The sequence below is a fragment of the Barbatula barbatula genome (assembly GCF_947034865.1).
Source record: "Barbatula barbatula genome assembly, chromosome: 11".
Lineage (NCBI taxonomy): Eukaryota > Metazoa > Chordata > Actinopteri > Cypriniformes > Nemacheilidae > Barbatula > Barbatula barbatula.
The window spans coordinates 1,499,180-1,519,657 of record NC_136774.1 but is presented as its reverse complement, the minus strand read 5'-3'; positions in this window follow the sequence as shown (position 1 = coordinate 1,519,657).

Sequence of the window (20,478 nt, the reverse complement as noted above, 5' to 3'; positions counted from 1 at the left end):
TATGTGTCGTTCAATTTTAATTACACAACCCAAAAAAGTTTTTTGCAAGAAATTCACCATATTGGGGTAGCAAATGTTTTATACATCTTAATGCAGTGTAAAGATGAAGCGCACCTCTGTTTATATGGAAGTAAAATAATGTCAAATGTTACTTATGACCCAGATGACTCTTGACCCAGATTACCCTCAGAAGACCTTTGTTTATCATCCTGGAGCCGTTTGGATTTCTTTGGGAAAGATATATGCTAATTTTTTGGAATTGAAGGAGGTGGACCCCGTAACGGTGCTGTTTACAAGCTGGAAGATATAAGATATTTTCTAAAATAACTGTAAATGTGTTTGTCTGAAAAATGATGGACATATGCATCTCAGACGGCTTCGGGGTGAGTAAATCATGGGTTTAATATCATTTTTGGCCAAACTATTCCTTTAAAATGCAAGCAAGTGCAATTTAACAGGCTTTTTATTTAAAAAAACATTTGACATTATTTACTTCCATATGTTTAGTGGTGGGGTTAGACAGAGGAAGAAAAAACAATCATTGAAAGACACTTACATTCACTTTCACAGCTGCTGGAATCTACTTGAGGCATCTGCTTTTCTGTGTTAAAGAAAAAATATAGTAATTATCAAAATGTAAATTACTTAACACTTATATATTAATATTTATAAAACGGTTAGTTCCAATCCTTGATTCTGATTGGTCAATTAGGGCCCTATAAAATCCGTTTTATTTTTTCCCCAAATTCCGTTTTGTCCGTTTTATTTTTGCAAATTCAGCTTTTTCCGTTGTAATTTTTGGCAATTTTATTTTTTACCCTTTACTGTTATTTTAGTCATAAAAAGAGTGTGCCTTTAATGTTAATGATTAAAATGTACACAAATACAATAGGAAGAATTACCTAAAATTGATTGAGGTCAAAAATTTTCACATCCCCTGTTTACAGTAGGGCTGCTTGATTATGTGAAAAATCATGATCACATTATTTTGGTAAAACATGATTACTTAATGACTGTAAAACGATGCATTAATACACACACACATGCATGCACACGCACACACATAAACAGTTTACTCAATTCAATGCATTGTTTAGTGTTAAAGCAGTGGTGCCTTTAGAAATGCCTTAAACACATCGGTCCAGGGGAACGCGACCCATATTTTAAATACGATCGCTTGAAATGCATATAACTTTACAAACATACACAGGATTATTACCTAGTGATCTGACTTTGGACAGCATGAGCACGCAGCTCTCTGCACACGCGAGCGAAAGAGAGACAGAGAGCGGGCGCGACAATGCAGATGATTATATTTTAAACGCGAGGGATAGTTTGCCTCAGCTCGCTTGAAACGCATAAAACTGAACAAATAAATGAGGATTTGTGTTCGGACTTCAGACAGATGCGAGAGCGCGTGCACGTGAGAGAGGTGAGGAGGTCAGTGAAAGTATCTTTGCGCTTCGAGTCAACGGATTGTTGACAAAACTTACAAAATAACATTTCTCCGGTCACATCAAAGTCATGTGGGAACTGCTCGGCTCTGAACTGAGGGCGTTGAATTTCTTAAAGCAACACCAAAGAATTTTTGCTCTTTTCTCCCCCTACAGGTTGGAAGCGGAATTGTCCATTACCACTGTCGTAAATAATACTGCAGCAAAGCTGGCTCTGATTGGATTGTAGGTCTATCCATGTATCTGCCGAGTATGCTCTACCAACAGCCTGCAGGATGCTCCACTGCCGTAAGGCAAGTTTTTATAGATTTCACTCGAACTACAGGACCGCGACCCGACGGTTGGAAACTTCTTTAGTGCGGTTTTGGCCAATAGAGGGCTGCAAAGTGAATGTGAAAGTGCCGTTCACCCTGTTTCGAGTGGATGAACGACTGAAACTTTTTTGGAAACTTATTTTAAGGTAAAAAAACTCTTTGGTGTTGCTTTAATTTTTTCGCTGACGAAAGCAGAGCCGTGGAGAGCCGCTTCGCCATGGTTTCAGTTTAGAAGGGGAGGGGTAGCTGAAATGACAGGATGGGGTGCATCGCCCAGATTTGCTTACCCCGGTCTGCATTTTCCCCAGACGTTCTTCTCCCACACAAAAACTGAATTTTTTTCCAAATATGTAAAATTCCGCGAAATTCTGCGTTAACACTAGATTCCGTGTTAATTAGCCTATTCAGCGATTCCGTGAACGCGGAAATTATAGGGCCCTGGTCAATAGCTGCTTTATTCACAATAAAACACTATGACCGCTTCACCCCATGGTTCTATGTATCACTTGACAAAATACCCTGCTGTTTACGGTCAGGGACTATTTTTTCCAGTGGAAGGAAGGCTTTTAGTGATTTTACTTTATGAAAATTGCATTATAGATACATATTTTTCGACTTTAATAGTTGTATTGTGTGGTAACCGTTTTATAAAGCAATTAGGTACTTGAGGCTAGTGCTGTATCGTGAATAAGTCACAACTGAAGGGGTTATTCCGCTTCGTATCATGCCTAACAACGCCCTTCAGCCATGACTTATTCACGATACAGCACAGCCTCTCGTACCTTATTGCTTGCATATAATAATTAATAACATATTTGATCAGCCTTAAAAAGGGCTTGTGTACCTTTTTCTGTTGCTCTTTTTTTTCTTCCTCCATTTCGGTCTCCACTATACTTCAGCCAGGTTTTTATTTTTTCCTCAGCTTCCACCACTTTTGCTCCTTGTTTTTTGGCTGCATCTGTCAGCATGAAATTAAAAAAAATTAAACAGAGAAAGGGTTAGCAGACAGATCATATCTGAGATGTATTTTGTAGAGTTTTGTAGAGATTTGTGGATTAATTGGCATTCTGACTTGAATTGTATTTCATTCAATGACACATTATGTGAGACTGTAAGGGGTTGTTTCCTCTTTTGCTACATCAAAGTTATGTCTAAGTTTTGAAAGTTTTTTTTAAACAAATCACCTATGACAATTTTTGCTAGCAAGAGTGTAGAAAATGGGCTCTTCTGTCCTCTCCCTTGCCAATTAAAATTGTTGGCCAACTCATTGGTTATTATTTCCCTCATGATTCTATGGACAATGTCTTTGGTAGATGTTCCACCCAAGCTGGTAAGATATCTTGTCTATGAAACAAATCATGTGTTAAGCAGCAGTAAATCAGGTCTATATCTCTACATAAGTTAGTATTCTTTTAAGTGAAGTAACAGAACATCATTAGAATTTACCAGGGAACGTTGTGTGTCTCTGTTTGACAGCTTATCCTCCAGAACTTTTATGCCCGTCATGCTCCTTAATGGAAACTGAAACTCCTCATTTACAACTTCAGTTGCATTCTCTCTTCGCATAATGGCCTGAAGGAGGAGCGTATTCTGCCTGACTTGACCCTTTATCTCTTCCAGCATCTGATAGAGCCGGAGTTCTCTTTCTGAATCAGACAAACATACGATGCAACATTATAACTACACAGAATTGAACGTATAAAGAGAGAGACTGCATCTCTTCTTTTGTTGTCTTTATCATAACATAACTTTTCCAGCCTTTTGTTGAATCCATCCCAGCTTTTTTTGAGAAGTGTTGCTGGCATTAAATTCAAAATGTGCTTACATTTCCCATAAAATAATACAATTGTATGCAATGTTACACTTCTATGCAACATTTGATATGGCGTCTATATCCATTTTTTATTTTGCATTTTACATAACATCCCCAATTTTCTTTGAAATTGTGGTTGTAAATCAAAGCACATTGATTTTAAGGGTCATTGTTAAAAGCAGGGCTTAAAAGGTTTATAATTTGAAAATAGTACAACTTAGAAAGGCGAAGTTGGTTTTATTCTCCTTTTTGCTTACATTAAATACATTTTATTTTGTTCCTTGAACAGTTTCTAATCCATTTTAGAGACTAAAAAGGTAATTACTAAAAACTCCTGTAAAAAATCTATTGTAAAAGGTTTGGAATAATTCTACGTACCATCTTGTCTTGGTTCAGGGACTGTCACAGCAGGTGCAGATGGTGGTATGGCTGGCAAGTTCAGGCTTTTGGCTCCATTACTGCAGAAATTAAATTTTTTTGGTCTTTCCATTGTCTCTGTATATGGAACAGTAAGAAACAGAATCAGTACAATGTAGAATACATTGCCAAACATCCCAACATTTACTTCCATCCAGAGTTTCGCTGCGATCTTATACAACAAGAAAGTTACCAATGTTCAAAGGTTCCTTTCAACATATCGTCCCCTTGGAATTAAATATAGTTTACTTCCACTCAATTTTGACAGAAATGTTAGATATAACCTTGGATCATGCAATCATGCACAATCATGCAAAGAAAAAAGCAGTAAACCACCCCTTTAATTAATTTTAAGGGGACCATATTATATTGTATGTTTTCGTCTGTACCTGTGTGGAGATAATTCTACGTACCATCTTGTCTTGGTTCAGGGACTGTCACAGCAGGTGCATGTGGTGGTATGGCTGGCAAGTTCAGGCTTTTGGCTCCATTACTGCAGAATTTTTTTTTTTTGGTCTTTCCATTGTCTCTGCATATGGAACAGTAAGAAACAGAATCAGTACAATGTAGAATACATTGCCAAACATCCCAACACTTACTTCCATCCAGAGTTTCGCTGCGATCTTATACAACAAGAAAGTTACCAATGTTCAAAGGTTCCTTTCAACATATCGTCCCCTTGGAATTAAATATAGTTTACTTCAACTCAATTTTGACAGAAATGTTAGATATAACCTTGGATCATGCAATCATGCACAATCATGCAAAGAAAAAAGCAGTAAACCACCCCTTTAATTAATTCTAAGGGTACCATATTATATTGTATGTTTTCGTCTGTACCTGTGTGGAGCCAGCTTGTTGAGGCCTGCACTGGAGGTCTTCCTGAGGCTGTATCAGATGTAAATCCATTTTCATATTTTGATGATGGTCTGTTGGACACATTAAAGGTAATCAATGTTTTAAAAGCGCAATGCAAGTAAGCAGTATGCTATAAAAGGAGAACAGAGATCAGAGGAAACCTACACTCTTTTCCGTACACTGTCCTCATCTGTAGACTCCAAACTGTTGCCTTTACAAAACTTTACCAGCTTTCTTCTGGCTTTTTCATAGGAATCTAAACATAGAAACAAACAACATCCTATTTTCTGAACATTTGAAAAGAACTGCTTGGCAAAATTTACAAGGAGCATCTTTTCATTTTTTAATAGTTATTTCTCTATAATAATTTATAATTAATTCCTCAAAGACTTACCATACTCAGCCACCCATTCAGTTAAATATTCGTCCCATTCTTCATCAGGAGTTTCATTTTTTTCAACCGCTTTTCTACATTTTGCACCGTTATATGGGGGCCAAAAGGAAATTTTTTTGTCGACGCTCAGCCAGTCACTTGGTATCACCTCTGTCTCATTCTTTTCAGTAAAAACAACTATAGAATACATCTAAAATAAAATAAACAAAACAATACATCTAGTGTTACAAACTATATAGATTTATTGAAGCTCTATTAATTATCCAGTAGAAATCTAGGTAAACTCAAATATTTCCTAGCCTTATTATTGCTATTCTTTATGATTGCTAAGTTCTGTACATTTGTCAGATGGAGAAAGGAGGGGGAGGGGGGGCTTGTGGGAATCAAGCAGTATGCAGTAAAGGATAGGCCACAAACCCATCCTTATACTGTAAAAGAAGGACTTTTGAAACAGTCTGTGTAGGAACAATAGTCAATGACTGCCCAGGTTGTTTCACAAAGGATATATCAAGACTTGATGAATCAATGGGATAGGTGAAAAAAGATGACTTGTTTTGGAATTTAAGACAGACTAGATGTGATGCTTCCTTGTCTTTTAAAATGTTTTTCACTATATAAATATCTCCACTGAACAGAATATAGTTGTCTCCGTCTGATAAACTAATTGAAGTTCCTCCATTTACATATTTCTTATACTGTGTAAACTGCTGAGATGTCACATTGTATGGAAAAGGCCCATTCTTATGTTCCTGGTAAAAACCATCCTTGCACACCCTTATTTTAGTTCTGACACTTGCTTTTTCTGACAATCTCCTGATGATCTGTTGAAGGGGCTGGGTAGGGGTCCTTATCAATTTTTTTAATGTGTAGAGGAAGTTCTCAAATGGGAAAGCTGCGAAATTATGCAGCACACCAAACTGCCTTGCATCATTGGCAAGATGTGTCAGCCCGTGTATATTATACACAACGTAATTACCATAAACAGATTGAAAATGCTCAACAAATGTGATCAATAACTTTTCAGCAAAATCACAGTACTGGAGATGTAACAGATTACAAGTCTGTTAAATATAAATCAAATTTATATTTCCGGCCACACCAACACAGCGAGAACGACACAAGAAATATAAAAATAATAAACACTATTTTTATATATAAGTTAACTTTAAAATGACAATCTTAAAATGACAATCTTAAAATGACATCTCAAAGACCCAGGGAAACAATAAAATCAGGGTTTGTCCAATGTTCTGTCCCAGGGTGAACAATACCCAAATCCAGTCCCGTCCAGTGGATTTAGCTCAGTGTTTCCTCTGTCAGCAGGGCTTTGAATAGATAACGTGTTGTTGCTTCCTTGCACTTCACGTGGGTCCATCAACAATCATGCCGTATCTGCTGCTCCACCGGACCTGGCACCTTCACAAAAATAAGCAACAACTAGAATGGGTCTTCAGCTCAATACTAAAAACAATACACACATCAGTGTGGGAGAAAAGACCACTTCCCTTTAGCCTGAGGTTTTGTGAGCGTTGACACTGTGAGCTCTGTGAGTCAGCTCCACCAAAGCACAGGTTTTCCAGTCAGCCACAACGCTGAGGGAGAATACAATTGCCAAGCCAGTCCACAGCAGCACTCAGCACATCCGTCCGTCCAGAGCGTTTTTCCCCCGTGGTAAGAGATCTAGCCTCCTATTTATTTGGAATGGTCTGATCAGCTGGCCAATGAAATCGCTGCATGATCAGGGTTTTCAGGTGTGTCAATCAGTGTTGATCGTTACAGTTTGTGATAGAGGGAAACAGTACTATTAAATGTCCAGCAATCACAGCAAACAATATAATAAACCAATCAACCACAAACATCAAGAAAAACACAGCAAACCAATACAAAAATAAGAGGAAAATCACTATATATATAAATCAGTAAAAATTCCCAAAATAAAGTAAAGTTACCCATCAATCACACTGCTCCACTTGTATATCACATGACAGAGACACAGTGAGGGGCAGCATAATATTCGAATGGCTACATGCAGAAGCATAAAATTGTGGTATAGAACATTCGGCAGATGGTCTTTCAGTGCTACTGGACCAGTGTACAGGAGAAAAGTTCTGAACTCTGTTGCTTTCCACCTATCTACCTCAACAAGGGATCTCCCTTTCCGTGCAAACTCTCTGGGGAGTCTCATGGCAAACGACATAAGCATTGCAGAAATTAGGCCTATCTGATGAGCACCTAAACGAGTCGGAAGTGGTCCCCTCATCCAAAACCCTATCAACTTTCTCACAACCCCAAGAAAAACCAGGTGCATAACATCTAATGGAAATTGGGAGACCATACCAATTCCAACCCTTGTCAACACACTGGTCCCTTTATGGTGAAACTCATCGTCTTTATTAATAAAAGACGTATCTGTCCGTAAAGGTGAATTGACTTCAGGAAAAGTCATGCGATTTTCCACCCATGTTCCCTCCTGTGTGCATTTTTCACAGCCGTGGTATGCATTGTGGGCTTTAATGTTTTTTACGAAAGCCCTCGCACTTGCATCGCAAACAAAATTTGAAATTTGAATATCTACACATTTACCAATCACATCCACACCCTCTAATTTAAGCTTTTCATATTCATTCACAAATGATTCTAGGAACCGATTGACATTCTCTGGTTTTTTAGATCCAAGATATAAAGCGATGACGAATGGTTGCTTTGTTTTGTCTTCTTCTACCAAGCCTAGAATGGGCCAGAACTGCTTATTGCTGCTTTTGAACAAAGGTAGTCCATCAATATTCACTTGTAAATGAATGGCCTTTGGGAGAGGGTCTATCTGGTTTAACACATGCCTAATGCCTTTCTCAACTCCAAAATAATGCATGGTGCCACCAGCAATCTGCTGGACCTCATAATTAGTTGGAGTGCCTAAAAGAGTGCGGGCATCCTTTGGGAGATATGGATGATATTCTCTCAGGATGCCCAACAGCCCATTTAGATGACATTGTGGTATTTGGCTGTCTATTGCCCAATCTCTGAGCTCCTCCTCAAGACACTCGGCAGACTCAACAAATTCATCATCACTTGAGTCAGTTTCTGTTAGAGCATTTGACCAAAATCCATCAATCACGTTATCGTCAACATTAAACTCAGTCTCTAACTCATCTGATTCATAGGACATGGGCCAATCAGATGCAGCATCTGACCACACATCATCAGCAGGGGCGTTTTTTTCCAGGCATATGTTTACGGCTGCGTCAGATTCAGCATCAACTTTAACCTCACTAAGGATATTGTAAGCCCTCCGCTTTGCCTGACGTTTAATTGTTCTGTCTGAATAAATGTTGTTTGCAGACATAGTTAGTATGCTGCCAAACAAATAACTAACGTTAATTACAGTTACTAAATTACAGCTGGTCATATCGAATTACTAACAACAAAATGAATATTACTGTGAACATTAAAGTTTATAATATTTTAGTCATATCGAATTACTAACAACAAAATGAATATTACTGTGAACATTAAAGTTTATAATATTTTAGTCATATCGAATTACTAACAACAAAATGAATATTACTGTGAACATTAAAGTTTATATTTTAGTCATATCGAATTACTAACAACAAAATTAATATTACATCTGTCAAGAAGGCCTAATGTCAATATCTGTCAAGAAAATAAAGACAAATAAAAGATATGCACTACATTAGCTCAGTTGCGTCACAAGCTCAGTCAAACCGCCAGATTACACCAACAGTCAACATTAAAGTTTATAATATTTTAGTCATATCGAATTACTAACAACAAAATGAATATTACTGTGAACATTAAAGTTGATACAACAAATAATGAGGTAACCAGGAATTAAGGAAAACTTACCTCAGAATTTACAACAGGATCGAAATCTCGTCTGAGGTAAACGTCTGACTGAACTGACGAGGACGGAGGCGCGCGCGCGCGCCCACAAATACGTGTGTGTGGCTTCTTGCGGCGCTGACAGGATGATGACGTCAATGTACCGCGAGAGCGATTCGAAATTAGATCTCTACGTGTAGGTTCTCGACTCGCTCTCGCGATACGTTGACGTCATCATGAAGTCGAACATGACTAATAACACATAACAAAAGACAACATGTTAAAAACAATAAAGATGGTAGAACTTGTTTAACATTAAATTGTATTAAAATAAACAGAAATATTGTGCTTTTAAAGCATAGCTTTTTAGATCTTCATCCGGGGGTGTGTTCAATTATTTCTACATAAATGCACATTTTGTTCTAAATGGACAGACCTTTATAAAAATTATAAAAATGGTTTTATTATAGTTTAACAACAACAATAAACATCAAAAGAAAATTATCTGCTAAGATAATAACAACCAATGGTTATTTTAATAATTTAATAATTATACTTATTTTAATAATTATATATATATATATATTTGGTTCCTTGTTGATTTCTTTCACTTTGTTTTACTTTTCTTTGCATTTTTTCTGCTGTTTTTTTGTTACCAATAAATTTCATTTTTATAACCAATTCAGTTTGTCTGTTGTTCTGTTTTAATGCAATTCAACAATGAATAGGCCATATCACAATCTTAAAATGGTGTGTTGGGCCAACGTTGGGTGCTGACGTTGGCCCAATGTTGTTTTAGTGGTTTTTAAGTTGGCAGAAGGTTGGCAAGATATTTTTTAGGTTGGCAGAAGGTCTGCTGGCCGTCCAATAACATGGTTGGCCCAACGGCCAAAATTACGTTGGCCCAACGTCAGCACCCAACGTTGGCCCAACACAACAACAAACGTTGGGCCAACGTTGGGCCAACGTCTGTTTGCTACCTGGGTATATATATAATTTGAGGGAAGTGGTGGGCAATTGCAGCTGACCATACCAACGTTGGCCCAACGTTGTATTTCTGTCAGATAGGTTGGGCCAACGTAACCAACCAATATTGACGTTGGCCCAACGTCTGTTTGCTACCTGGGTTATAGGTTTATGTATCTGGTTTATTTAAAAAAAGTACAATTCTGCGATTTTTATGGTTAATGCTAAAACTTTTAAAAACTCATCCATATTTAATGATTTTGCTCGTCTTGATTCAATGCTCAAAACTCCTAGATGGCTCAGTCTCTCATCCCCCATTGTTGTTCTGAGATGGTTTTTGATCAACTTAAGTGCTGAAAAGCTACGTTCACATGCAGCACTACTTACGGGTGTAACAATGGCTATCTTACACAGCTTGAAAAGCTCATGAAAGACATCCTTAAATGGTTCAAGAAATACCACAAATTCAACGAGAGAAGTCATTTGTTTTTTGTCTTTCCGTTCCAAAACCCGTTTGGTTTGATATAGCTCATGTTTCAAATCTTCAATATTTGACTCAAAAATTTCAGCAAACGAAAAAAGTGGTTCCTCATGTAAGAAAGTGCTGCTTTTAGGGTGGAGTGCTTGGATTCCGCGCATTATTTGACAATTTATCTTAGAGAATCTTCTTTGCAGCTCATGAATGAATGAATCAATTACTGGATATAGTATATGGCATTTAAAGGCTTCTTTGTTACCCAAGTTCTCTCTACGCGCACCAGTTGGGGAAGTGACTACAGATCCACACAACCTGCTGCTCAGGATCTGTTGTCTCTTTTCTTGTTTTTCTAAACTGACTTGGCACTTCATAGCCATTTCCTCCACCTCTTTCCACATGTCCTCAAAAAAGTTCTCATCCCTGTACTGCTGCAGTGTGTCAAGCAATGCCTCAACAAGATTAACAGCTGTTGCCAGGTCCAGTGAAGGTGACTGGAGCATATCGGACAAAAATTTGGACTGGCCAAGTATTGTGTTAAAGGTTGCCAGAAGCCCAATAAATGTTAGATCAAGTTGTGCTAGTAAGCCTCGTGCTTCCACTGAGCGATCCCCACTATTGTCAGAAACAATCTCCTGAAGAAGACGAAATACTGCAGGGAGCCTATCTTTCAAATTGCGACAGGCTAAATACCTACACGCCCACCTTGTGTCGCTCAGTTTTTGAAGTTCGCGAGGTTGGCCACTGTACATGTCCTGCTGAATTTCAAGCCACCTTTTATGTACATATGAGCCAGATATGAAAGTGTAAAGCCTCTGAAGAAGTGCAAAGAATGTATCTGCTTCAGGTACAGACTTAACACTGTCTACAAGTACTAGATTTAAACAGTGGGCAGTGCAGTGTACATAAAAGGCATATTTTGCCACATCTTGGATCCTTTTGGAAACACCTGAGTGTCTCCCACTCATAACAGCAGCACCATCATAACCCTGCCCTACTAGGTTGGTCCGATATTCAAGGCCATACTTTTCAAGGCACTTGATTATCATACTGCTTAACCCTGCTGCATCTAGGCTTTCAGCCTGCTGAAAGTTTAAAAAACTTTCATGTACAGTGCCATTGTAATAATATCTTACAACCAGAGACACTTGCTCTTTTTTCCCTAGATCTTTTATTTCATCAGCGATGATGCTGAACACTTCACTGTCTTTAACTTCTTTGATGATTTCAGTCTGTACCATCTCTGCCAAGCATTCTAATATTTCATTTTGAATTCCACTGCTAGTGTATTTAGAGTTCCCATAAGCACTCATTCGCTTCTTTATAAGAGGATCATGTTTGGCTATCTCTTCCAAAATGGCAATGAAGTTCCCTTTGTTGTTAGAATTCTCAGACTCTCTATGGCCTCTCTGAGAAATATTCTGTGTGGCTGTCAGTAGAAGAACATTAGCAATTGTTTTGATATACGACTAATTTTCTTTGATTTTCTTTTCTCTCTCTTTGTTGATGGAATCTAATATGCAAGATTTAGTTTTAACAACATGCTGGTGCTGCTTCCATGCATACATTGCATTTTGATGGTGGTCTGATTTAGAGTGAGCTTTAAAGCCCCTCTCTTTACACAAGGCTTTTTTCCAGTTGGAAAAGCCAGTTGTGGATGTGAAAACAGATGATGGTGCATTTGGAAGAGAGAAATATCTGCAAGCATAACAAAAAGCAGAGTCTTTGCTTAATGAATACTCCAGCCATATATTGTCCTTGTACCAGGAATCTTTAAAAGCTCTCTTCCGGTTGCCCATTTGTGTTTTGGGGAAAGACCTGATATGAGGCTGCATAGGTCCCTCAGATCTGGATTGAGAAATGTCTGGAAAGAAGCATATGAAAATCAGAATCAGTTCTCAGAGGCATTTTCTGTTTCAAAGACACACAATTAGCAACAGTTCCTTAATGCAATTAAAGGGATACTCCACTTTTTTTGAAAATAGGCTACTTTTACAACTCCCCCAGAGTTTAACAGTCGAGTTTACGTTTTTGAATCCATTCAGCTGATCTCCGGGTCTTGTCAGTAACCAGACGGTTTTTGGTTCCATTGACTTCCATAGTAGGAAAAAATATATACTATGGAAGTCAAAGGGACCAAAAACTGTCTGGTTACTGACATTCTCCAAAAGACCCGGAGATCGACTGAATGGATTTGAAAACTGTAAAACTCCACTGTTTAACTCTGGGGGAGATGTAAAATGAGCCAATTTAAAAAAAGTGCAGTATCCCTTTAAGTATTGGCTATTTTACATGTAAAATAAAAAAGACATACCATCAGGTCCAGTGGGAGCAGTATCAGAAGTGAGTGGAAGCTTAGATTCAGCTTCTGAAGGTTGGGAAGTATCCAGCTCTTCCACATCACTTTCACTCTCATCTGTTTCATCCCTAGAGACAGCTATAACACAAAGGCATATTAGTAAAATACAAGGATTTTAACCACATAACTTTATGCATTAATAGAATAACACTCAGGAGTGCAATTTTCCTGTATGATACTGAAATGACCAATATACTAAAGTACCAATATATAAATATAGGGACTTATGTGATTTAAGCAAATGTGCAGCCCTGATTATACCATACCAAAGTTGTCACTGTCCACTTTCTAGCTTGTCTACTAACCTGGTTGAGGGTGTGCAGGGCTGTTCTGACCTATGCTTGTATCTTCCTGAACCAAGAGGTCTCCTGTTGAGCAGCCTGGCTCTGAACTCACTGTGTGTAAACTATCAGACTGACTCTCCCTCACTGGCTGGCATGGCTTTTTCTTTGCAAAAAAATACTGAATGTCTCCCTGCCTTTTCATTCTGTCACACTGCCTGAGATAGAGGTAAAAAAGGAGGAAGATAATTATTTGTTTAAATGCTATTGTTTTATTGGCGGATGACTAAAAGTTTTGAAAAAATGTTTACACGAAAACTTTCTACACTGGTCGGCTTCTAAGTGTTTATCCAAACAAACAATATTCGTAGATTCTCCTGTAACATTGTTCCGCGCCATCATGACTCATGCAGCTGCACACGCGAAGACTCTGATCAGACGCACCAGCGCTGCTGGTTTCTTGGCTTGCAGTTTGTATATTAGTTAATGGCAGTAGTTAAAAAAAAAGTATAATTACAATTCTAATAAAGTCATTATAGAATCATGCAGTTAAAGACTTTAGAGAATTTATTCTCAAGTCAAATTCAAGTAATTTTCTTCATTTATTAGAGTCACGTAACTCAAGACCTCCAACTCTGATAGTTAACGTAACGGTGCACATAGCTGCTACATAGGCTAAGATGTTTGTACTAGAGAATGACAAAAACTCATTTTGAGAAAACGGCATTTAAAGATTTGTAATGTTAAAACGAATTATTTTTTAGTGGAAATAACTATTTTTACAGACACAATATCTTGTCAAACCCTTAGCTATTAACAATACAAACCAACTGAAACACTTTAAAACTTATAACTCAGCATTTAGGGCCTTAAACTGAACAGAAAAACAGTCAAAAACACTGTGGAAATGTCAGAGACGCATCACGTTGTCGGAAATTGGCATCAGCTGTGAGATTCGCTTTTAGAGTTAAATGCCCCATTTCACTTTCACGATTGGTTGCTGATGAAAAGGAAATTACCATATTTGGTCCAACAACATCGAGAGAGAGAGAGAGAGAGATTTCCAACGGTTTATGATGACGAAATGACAGGGTGCTGAAAGCGATCGCTCAGCACCATTAGAACGCCAACTTTTGTTGAATCTACAAATGCAAATAGACTAAAGGTGTAGCAAAATAAAGACGTGTGTATTGTGGACTTTTCTTTTCACCACAAGTCTGAAAGAAGAAATGTTATTGAAGATAAATAACGTTAGCCCCAAATCTCAAAATTGACAAGTAAAAAATAATAGAAAACTATGTTTTTTGCCTGCCGTGTCTCAACTTAAAGTGTGTAGCGTTAGATAAACATCATAGATCATACGATTTGTTTCGTCACCTCGCTTGCAATATCACTTGCGTTGTTGCGGCCAAAAAATAATTAAATCCCATATTACATTCAGCATCAGGTCAGGTGCATAGTAAATATAATAATTATCATTATCTTAGTCTGCTCTAGGAGATAACATCGTCATCGAACCTGGTCTGTCCTAACACCGAAAGACGGTAGCTGCCAACGTTAATAGTACCAAACCCTTCTTGCACTGCAACAACTCGCTAATCGAAAAAACATAAGCAATATAAAATAGATCAACTTACCGTGTCTTTTTTTGTTGTTGTTGGAAAACAGCAGGTTCCTATTCTTGGTCCTCGTTGAGAAGCATCGCGACGCATGAATTACTACAAACTGAACGATTATAATTTGAATTTGTGAGTGACAGACAAGTAGAAGGGTGGGGGCACAATGGGGGGCCAATCAGTTTTCAAGAGGGGCCAGTGCCCCCATGGCCCCTCCCCTGGCTACGCCACTGGCCCAACGTAATTTTGTCCGTTGGCCCAATGTTGTTTTAGTGTTTTTTAAGTTGGCAGAAGGTTGGCAAGGAATTTTTTAGGTTGGCAGAAGGTCTGCTGGCCGTCCAATAACATGGATGGCCCAACGTTGGCCCAACGGACAAAATTACGTTGGGCCAACGTCAGCACCCATATTGGCCCACCACAACAACAAACGTTGGGCCAACGTCTGTTTGCTACTTGGGTTACTCTTTGACACCTGGACCTACTTTGTCTGAGAAATTTTATGAAACTACAAGATCAACTCTCCACGACACTAACCAGTATACAAACATACCTACATATAAGGCTTAAACTTAAAGAAGCAATCCAGTCTTCGAAATCTATAAGGTGTGCAATAGTATGTCACATTCGTGCTCAAACTCATGTGTGTATATATATGTATATATGTATATATAGTGTGCACACAAAAATATAGAAAGTTGTAAGTGCATTGTGTTCGAGTGCTCATATATGGTGTACATGAAGTTTGTTAGGCTCACAGCTAAATCTGACTCATTGCACAGCATTTAGTTTGTTATAGGCCTCATGTATATTACATTAGAAAATCCACCGTACTCTCGAGAGTATCTAGACCACCAGGAGAGCAAGAGGCTCTTCAGACATCTGAAGATGGTGGCGTCAGTCATAAAAAGCAAGGGCAGGGAGAGCGCAAAGGGTGCTGCAACAAAAACAAAGAGGTCTGTTTAGATCATGCCATTCCTGGACAACATGTGGGTCTTATTAACTATCCAGGAGCAAAGATATTTTCACATTTCTGAGTGAAGATATGACAGAGTATATCACAGAGCTCTAGCACATATGCTTATCGTTGCATAATACAATTTCTTACAAAGGATGGTAAAGATGCCCTTGAAACACTTTCTCTGCTGGGCATATAGACCCTGCAGGGGTAAATTATGGTCTGACAAAGAGCAGCATTTACAAACACCAGCAACGTGGTTGAGCTTCTCACACCCGTTCAGAGTGCTATTTTCTTTCAAGAAAAACTGATTATTAATGGTGTGGACATTAGAATTTGGATGAATTTTGCTTTGTGATGAGCCATGCTTCGGCCTGTAAATTAAACATCCTGTCAGCATCATTATTTGTGGATAAACTGTCAGTATCACCAGCTGTAAGGTTGGGCCGTAAACGAGCACTGCTCTCAACCACTGACAAGTACCCCATCTGAAAGACTTCTGCATACCTATTCTTAGGAACTCTATTCAAATCTACCATACTAGCGATGGTGGATACTGATTAGTTTGTAGGAGCATATAATAAAAACCTGTTTACGTTTTAAAACTATGAACTTGAATTTCAAGGCATTTTCAACCGAACCCTACGAAGCAGCTGCAACCTGTGTATGAAAGTGGGTCTGCAGTGTGTGTCATTGAGGTAAAAAAGAAAGCTACCGTTGATGGTGTTAGGGATTTGAAACATTCAAAGGTAATTCAATTGGTGAACAGAGTTTGAATGAACAAACTCAATTATTTTAGTATTGAGTTTCAGTACACTTAATACGATATCAATTATTCTTCTACCGATAAATTGAAAATAGAGTATCTTATCCAAATCTGCAGAATTTTATTGTATTGGCAATATAAAATAATATCACGTGAAAATTACTGATATGAGCTAGTTAACGAAAATGCTAGCACAAGACAATAACTTGCAAGCAACAAAACACTAGACTCTTATACACACAAACTAATCTGTAAACCACACACGAGCATTCATACAACAATTTGGAAAATTGATATAAAGGGTGAGTAAAATCTCAAATAACTAATGAAACCATTACTACAACTGCAACCTGGGAGAGTCAGTTATTACCATGATCACTTTTAGTTAACCAACTTAATGTTACCAAGTTCAGCAAAGTTTAGGAGATGATTTATTGCTCCCCAAAGTGCATTCCCTTCATGAAGATAATTGAGGGAATCCTGTCACTGATTGTCTGGGGATTGGATGGCGGTGAGTTGTTCGGCAAGTCACTCAAGTGGTGAATGGAGGTTACCGGGTGGAACCTCACAAAACAAAGTTTATTTTGTGTCTTGAAGAGCTTTTGTCCCGAGACAAAGTTTTACGATGGCTCGGACTTAAGAGGAGCTCTTGGTGGTCGAAAAGCTTCTATTGAAAGCATGTCTTTCGTTTGTTTCTTGTTTTCCTAGGCAAATGTGGCCCTTTAACAACCTCTGTGAAGTTGTTACCTCATTTCAATAAATTGTCACCAAATCTATACCTTTTCGTTTTTTCCGCAAAAAATTACCGTTTGTGCTGGTTTACGGTTAAAGATATTAAACATAATTTTTCTTGGCTGTGTGACGTCACTCTCCACCCCATGTCGTTCAACTATTATCAAATTGGTGCCATTAGTTTGTGCTCGATTTGTGCCATTAAGACAAAATACGCAAACTACTTTACTTACCGAGATATAATAAGCACTACCAGGTCGTTTAAATCGCCTCAAACAGGTGGTGCTCGATTTGCATACATTCCAACATTGAGATTTGAAAATAAGGGACATTTTCAGGGCCGCCCCAAAAATGATTTTACATGACAGTAAAGTACAAACAGTAGTGTTGTCCAATGCCATTTTATTTTCTGTAACTATTTTTCGCACCACACTAAATACCCTTTCAGAAATGGCGTTTCTGTGTGGAATGCATAATAAAGCCTTCATAAATCTTGTCAGCTGACTGAACATCATATCCTAGCCTAGAAGGCCCCAGAATCGGTCAATTCTGTCTTCTTGGGGGAGATGCTTGCAATCTGTCAATGAGTTCCTCTCTCAGCCTATCCTCATTCAAGCTCAACTGAGGGAACAGGGCTACTAGCTTTGTTCATATAAATTAAAACAATAATGTTACTAACTGAACATTGCTGATTTATGTAAACTATGCAATATCACACAACAAGTTAATTGTAAACTCCCTAATCTCTACCTGTCCCTGGAGTGATGTGAAGCCCAGATGCAGGGTCCAGCACTCTCTGGTCCTTCAGGAGTTGGTAGTCAAGTGGAAAGCAGCTGAACATCTTTCTCAGAACTGCTTGATAGAAGGTTCTCACAGTTCTACAAGGTAATAGTAAAAACAACAACAATATGCATTAGATAGTAGGAAACATTTCAGGCACATTATAAGAGTTATCCCAGGCTGTCAAACGATTAGATCATAATTATATTAAACTACAGAGTAATATACACGCTGAAAGATTTTTTTCTTAAAAAAAGCAATAGGATGGGAATAATTATAGGAGCTAAACATAAAGGACATAAACAGCACTGTATATAATGAAAAAAAAACGATTCAGTCGGCTGCCAAGGGACTGCTCCCTCGGCAGAAAAATTCATTCATTCATTTTCTTCCGCTTATCCGGGGCCGGGTCGCAGGGGCAGCAGTCTAAGCAGAGACCTCTGCCACTCTGCCTTTGCCCTTGAGCAGAGGCCAAGATGTTCTGTTTGGAATAACGGGCATCACTTCTCGTAAACCAGCTCGGGATTCTGGCTAGGGGGCAAAGGGAGGGGGTTTCACGTTTTAATATATAAACTCTGGGTGTAGGAGGAAAGAGCGCCTTTGCTCTGCACCATGCTCATTGCTTATGATGCAGATTAAACGACAATAAAATACTTTACAAAGTACCTGATGTCTCTGTGTGTTGCGTTTGTCAAAATTGACTCACCTTGATTAAGGAATAAGAAAATTCCACAACAATTTGGCGACGAGGCATGGGATCACAAGGCTGACGGAGAACGGACTAGAGTTGACTGATCATCCTGGACATAGCAAATCCAGCTCTAACCCCATACAGGGACGAGAGAACTCTACTCCGGACTCCAAGCTGACGTGATCCCAAAAGAACTCAGTGCAAGGCACAAAAGTGAAAAACGGTGAGTTGAAAATATTCTGAACAGTCTGAAGGAAAGGGGAGACTACTTAGCGCTAAACAGTCTGGTTAAAGAGAAGTGACTACTCTAAATCGAGATAGATTTTAAAGAGTCTGAAAAGAGAAGTGACTACTCTAAATCAAGATAGATTTTAAAGAGTCTGAAAAGAGAAGTGACTACTCTAAATCGAGATAGATTTTAAAGAGTCTGAAAAGAGAAGTGACTACTCTAAATTAAAAATGGGGGGGGTCCCATATGAATATGGATAAACCAACATACAGAGAAATGAGGAAAAGGTGGGGAACGGGAAGTTTACAAGGTGTACCCTATTTAAAAGAAAAAGCTAACTTTCCAGAAAACGGTACATTTAGTACCACAAAATTAGAGAAAATAAGAGAACATATGGGGAAAAAAGACATATTTAAAATGTCCAAAAAAGAAAGGGAAAAATATGAGGAAGCGTGTAAATGTTTAGAATTATGGGAGAAGGAAGCAAATAGACGTGACCATGTATTTAAAGAAAAGGCTTTGGAAGAGCTGCCACCGCCGTGTCATACACCCCCACCGCCGCATGCTCCATTGTACCCTGTTTTGCCTGAATATAATGATATAACCCCTCTGTCTTCTTTACCCCCATCTATGACTTGTTACAAACACCAACCGGAGGATGATTGTGTCCCTCCTCACCGACATCTGAACCCGATCGAGGCAGCTCCAGTGCCCCCACCAGTGTCTCCACCAGCACCAGTGCCGTCTCCAGCACAGCCCGTGGTGCGTCAAAAGAAAGAAAGAGCGCGTCCAGCACCGACAGACGAAAAACTTTTGACATTTTGCAAAGAATGAGTGAGATCGTCCGTCATGCTCTACACGCCGAAAGACAAACAGGCAAGAAAGAGTTTCAGAAGAAAAACACACAAGATAAAGAACTCCACATGGCTCTAATGAATATCGGAGGAGAACACAGAAGAATAGGAAGATGGCGAGGGAGAGAAGGTTTTAAACCCTCTAGTAATTATGATCAAGAGAAGTGTTTCAATTGTGGAAAAAAGGGCACTGGCGAAATGATTATCCTCAGCCTCTGAGACCACTGATGTCAAAGAAAAGGTAGATGGAAGTGAGGAGGTGAGGCATCATTCCGAGGGTGGTGGGTATGATTTCCCCTAGCATATGCAATGAAGAAATGCTTTTTCCTACTGTATGCAACGAAGATCTGCTTAGCTCACATTCTATGATGAATGAAACCGCTTTCTGAACTTTGCCAAAATGCACAATGCTTGTGTGCAACAAACCGCTTGAATTTTTGATAGATTCAGGGGCAACGAATAGCCTACTGTGATTCACAAGAAGTGTTTAAATTTGCCAGAGTCTAAACTAGCTGTGTTTTCCCTAAATGCTAGTGGCTCTAATGTAAAATAATTTATGTCAAAAGGGTGCAATGTGAGTTGGGGAGTGTCAAATTTCAACACAGGTTTCTCATGTCTGACTGCTGCCCGATTCATTTGCTGGGCAGAGTCATAAAGTGTATGATGACAGATTGAGCATGA